The sequence below is a fragment of the Dipodomys merriami genome, unplaced genomic scaffold, assembly GCF_024711535.1.
Source record: "Dipodomys merriami isolate MVZ:Mamm:240054 unplaced genomic scaffold, mDipMer1.0.p SCAF_1830, whole genome shotgun sequence".
Lineage (NCBI taxonomy): Eukaryota > Metazoa > Chordata > Mammalia > Rodentia > Heteromyidae > Dipodomys > Dipodomys merriami.
Genome location: NW_027203194.1, coordinates 93,608 through 98,555, shown reverse-complemented (window position 1 = coordinate 98,555; position 4,948 = coordinate 93,608). Strand labels below are relative to the sequence as shown.

The 4,948-nt window shown below is 49.2% G+C and overlaps 1 long non-coding RNA gene across 1 annotated transcript; it reads right to left on the bottom strand.

The window, feature by feature from the left end:
• Window positions 1-1,820: 1,820 nt before the first annotated feature.
• Window positions 1,821-3,645, bottom strand: LOC138830097 (uncharacterized). Its single transcript, XR_011372869.1, has 3 exons — window positions 3,577-3,645; window positions 2,978-3,070; window positions 1,821-1,899 (listed from the first exon to the last, which is right to left on the bottom strand). It is a non-coding gene; the product is annotated as an uncharacterized lncRNA (long non-coding RNA).
• Between the last annotated feature and the right edge of the window lie 1,303 nt (window positions 3,646-4,948).

Here is a 4,948-nt window from a genome sequence, read left to right as displayed (position 1 = left end):
CATCCTAGCTACTCAGGAGGCTGAGGTCAAAGCCAGTCAGCACAGAAATATCTGAGAGACTCTTATCTCCAATAAACCACCAAATAGCCAGAAATGGAGCTGCAGCTCAAGTGTTAGAGCACTACCTTTGAGCACAGAAGCATAGGAACTTCACCTAGACCCTGAGTTCAAGGCCCAGGTCTTCTACATCCAAACACCCAGACACAGACACACACAGACAAAAGACACACGAACACACAGATACACCCAGTGGTAGCCCAAAGCCTCAGCAGTCCCTGAGCACCGTGAATATTCCACCCCAGAGATGATAGCACTACCATCATCAGACCAACTGTAGACAAAACTCAGAGCCTCTCACATGTCTGGAATGGTTCACAACACATCATGGCATTTCTACTGTACACATTGTTATGCAGAAAATTCAGCTACCTTTTGTTTGGTTGTAGGTTATAGGGTTTGAACTTTGGGCCTGCCAGCAGGGTCTCAGCTCTTCAGATGAAGGTGTGCGCTCTACTACTGGAGCCACAGGCACCACATCCTATTTTCTGGTGGTTCATAGAGGATAAAGTCTCATAGACATTCCTGCCCAAGCTGGCTTTGATCCGTGATCCTCAGATCTCAGCCTCCTGAGTAGCTTGGATGACAGTTGTGAGCCACTGCCAGCGCCCGGCTACACCCAACTTCTTTTTTTTCTTCAGATCTTTTCTTTCTTTCTTTTTTTATTGTGAAAATACTATAAAGACAATGTTCAAGAGGAAGTGTACTCATTACCTCACTCATGTACCTGTAACCCTTTGTATAGTATCCTTACAATAAAAACAAAGAAAATACTATAAAGAGGGGTTACAATTACATGGGCAAGATAAGGAGTACATTTCTTATCAAACATTGTAGCCTCCTCTGCAGCCACCTTCTTATACCAAGGGAAAACCCAACTCATCAAGACACAAACCAAATGTAACCCTACACTTCAGACTTGGTCACCAGCATCCAAAACCTTCTTCCATGGATGGAGAGCATATAATTGACACTACCATCCCACCCCTGCTCCCATTCACCCACTCCCTGCCTGCCACAGGCCACGACCTCTGGAGTTCTTGGTAAGGCACCACCCACCCTGTGTTGGCTTCACACTGGGGTAAACCTGGGGAGTTATTAGAAATGTCTGTACTGTGAGGCCAGCATCTGGTCTCACAACCTCAACCACCCCAATACTTCACTATCTCTTGCAAGCAAGGAAGGGGTATCTTTCTTTCTTGTTTGGTTTTTTGTTTTTGTTTTTGTTTTTGTTTTTGTTTTTTGGTTGAGAGCCTTGAACTCAGGGCTTGGGTACTGTCCCTGATGTCTAATTTTCTTCAAGGCCATTGTTCTGCCACTTGAGCCACAGTGCCACTTCTGGTTGGAGATTGGAGATGAGGCTCTGGAGGGACTTTCGTGCCAGGGCTGGGAAATGAGATCCACTGCATCTCAGACTCCTGAGTGGCCAGGATGACAGGTGTGGGATGAAAGGTATGAGCCAGCGGCTCATGGCTCAAGGTGTCTAGTCCTTCAGAATTTCCACCTACTCCTCCTCTAGAAGATACCTCCTAGACACCCCTCTACCTCCTTCAGAGACAGCAAAGGAAGGCTAGAATTTGGGTGGGGCCATGGGGATTAAAGAGCCCACTCCACATCACTAATCCCCTCTAAGCTCCCATCTGCCTCCTCCTGATTGCCTGGTCTTCCAGGGCAGATCAGACCCACAAGAAGTTCTGGGGCCTGCCCTATGTCCCCCTGCCCCACCAAACCAATACCTGAGGACTTCCGGGGCCAACTGCTCCATGTCCTGGTGGAAGACCTTGGGAGGCTTGCTGAAAACTGGGTACAGGGGTGCACAGGGCAGGAGTGTCCAGCTCTCCTCTGTCAAAGGAAACACAGAGCACGGATGGATCTACTAAGAGCTTCAGGGCATAGCCATCCACCTGTCACCAAGGTCCCTGGGAGAACTGCTTTATGGTGACAGCCCTGGGGCCTGACCACAGGGCCCCGGTACTGTGCCTGACTTTCTTTGTCTCCAGAGGAGTGCTCTTTCACCTGAGCCACAGTGCCACTTCCAGCTTTTACTGTGTATGCAGGACTTAGGAATCGAACCCATGCTTTCCTGTGTGCTAGGCGAGCCCTCTACCTCTATGATGCAATGCCACCCCTGGATAGCTGTTCTTCTGTGACCCCTCAGGCCTGTCTTGGGACAGTCTCGCACATCTATACCAAGTCTCTCACCAGCAGCCCTGGCTGGAAATGAACATGCTCTGCTATGTTGTCTCCAAGAAGCCCTTTCTGATCACCTTGGCATAGCTGGAGACTCTCCACTCTGCAGCCTGCCAGACTTGTTAAGCTCTGCCTTCCAGCCAGTGTGGGTTGAGAGTGCACAAAGAGGAAGTCCTGGATTCCACCACAGGATTTCTGAAAGCCCTGATACACCACCCAGGGGCAGGTGTTGTATCACACTCAGTGAGAGGGGGAGCGAGGCCTGGGCAATCTGTGGGCAACTAGACAGGACCATTTCTTTGTGTGAGCTTGAACTGAGGATCTGGGAACTGTCTCTCTGAGTTTTATTGCTCAAGGCTGGTGCTCTACCACTTGAGCGAAAGCTCCACTTCTGGTTTTTTGGTGGTTCCTGGAGAGTAGATTTTCATGGGCTTTCCAGCTTATGGCTTGCTTCAAACTGTGATGCTCAGATCTCAGCCTCCCAAGTAGCCAGGATAACAGGCCTGAGCCTGAACCCCAGGTGACCGGCACCAAAAGCTTTTTGGTTTTTGTTGGCTCACATTCATATCCTATCAACTAGCAAGCCCAAGTTAAAATAATCAGTTACAGGGGATCAAATTCCTCTCCTGGGTCAGTTAATCCAAGGAGATAAAGTGTCTTTGGAAAAGGCTAGTCTGAGTTGCCTTACGGATGTTTGTGTGTTTGTGTGTGTGAGTGTTGGGGTCCTTACCCTCATCTCTGTGGGGCCTCATCCTCCCAGCAGGGAGTGCATCCAGGATCTACATCCAAGGCTATGATCTGAATTCTGTCCTGCAACCTAAGCCTGGACAGATAAAGGAGAGAAGGAGAGGGTTGGGAGAACATCAAAGGTATCCCCTTTCCTTTGGCTGAATGTACCAGCCAGAAAACTGAATACATCTTTCTTGGTAGTCAGCTAAAAGGTGTACACTATTCATTTATTTTATGATTGTGTTAGTCCTAGGGCTTGGATTCAGGGCCTGGGTGTTATCCCTTAGCTTCTTTTGTTAAGGCTGAGGCTCTACCAGTTGGGCCACAGCACCACATCTGGCTTATTTGTGTGTGGGTTTGGGGAGGGAGGTGGTTTATGGGAGATAAGAATCTCCTGGAATTTCCTTCCGGGGCTGCTCTGAGTCACAACCATCAGACCTCAGCCTCCCGAAGAGCCAGGATGATGGGTGGGAGCCATGAGCTCCTGACCGCCACCATCCATTTATAATCCCTTAGGCCCAGGGCCGGGCCACCCATACTAAACCTCCTTGCTGGAAGTAGGAAACAGACATGAGTGGGTTTGATACTTCAACAACCTACCAATCTTTGAGCATTGTTCTGGGTCAGTCTGATGGAGGCTTTGTCCTTATCCACAGCAATGACTTGGCTCTGTCACAAGAACAAATGTACAATGGGAGGTGTCAGGTCTTGGGTCTTTCCTCTGAACCCCGCCACTCTAACCGAAAGGAAACTCTCCAGCAAAGGGTATTACACATGGAGTGTTTTTATTGTCTTATATCCAGGGTCTTGTCAGATAGGTGGGGGTATAGGTCAGAGTCCCTGGATTGTGCTGGGCAGGGGACAAGATGACACCTTCTCATCCACTTTCCTTCAACGGTGTAGCAGAGTGATGTGGGGAAGGACTAATGGGATGGACAATGAATAACCATCACTGTCTAGCCAGGGCACAGAGGGGCTTACCTCATGGGGCTGGTTCAACAGGCTGAGCAAAACAGCTCTTGACCCACAGCCCACCTCCAGAATGAGAGGGCCACCTTGGGTTCCAGCCACATGGGGATGCTGGGACACCTCCTCCAGCACTCATTCAACCAATTCCTGAGAGAGACAAAGAGAGAGGGAAAGAGAGAGAGAGAGAGAGAGAGAGAGAGAGAGAGAGAGAGAGAGAGAGAGAGAGAGAGAGAGAGAGAGAGAGAGAGAGAGAGAGAGAGAGAGGAGAGAGAGAGAGGCAGAGGTTCAGTATTACACTTAAGCCAGGTGCTGGTGGCTCAGACCTATAATCCTACCTACACAGGAGGGTGAGATGTGAAGATCGTGGTTCATAGCTGGCTCGGGAGGAATGTCTGTGAGACTTTTTTCCTCAAAGAACCAACAGAAAACCAGAAGTGATGCTGTGGCTCAGGGGGAAGAGTACTAGCCTTGTTCTGAGGAGCTCAGGGATAGCATCCAGGCCCAGAATTCAATCCCCACAAATGACAAGAAGTGGACTTCCCACCACAAGAAGTGGACTGAATAACACCCACTGTTCTAGGAAGCATGGCAGAGAAATCAGGCCAAGATTCTTGTCAGCTAGAGGTCATGAGTAGGTCACCTGGCTTCTCCATGACTCATTTTCCCCAGCTGGAAAAATGAATAGAATGAAGGATCCCTTCCTCATGGAGACAGGGTAATGATGAAAGACAGCCATGTTTTGTTTCATTATCCCACACCTGTTGCATGATTAATAGCAGACCCCATCTGAGCTCTTCCCCGGCAACTTCCTGTCATATGCTCACAGAATTTTTGACAACTGTATCTGACACCTGCTCCCTCTGTGCCTGGCCCTGCTCCAGAGATCCTTCTGTATTAGTCCCTTATTTACTCACAACTGTCCCATGAGGAGACTGAGGTCCGATGGTCGACATCCAACCCAGAGCTTCACCTGTGGTCAAGAATCAGCTGCCGTGAACTAAGA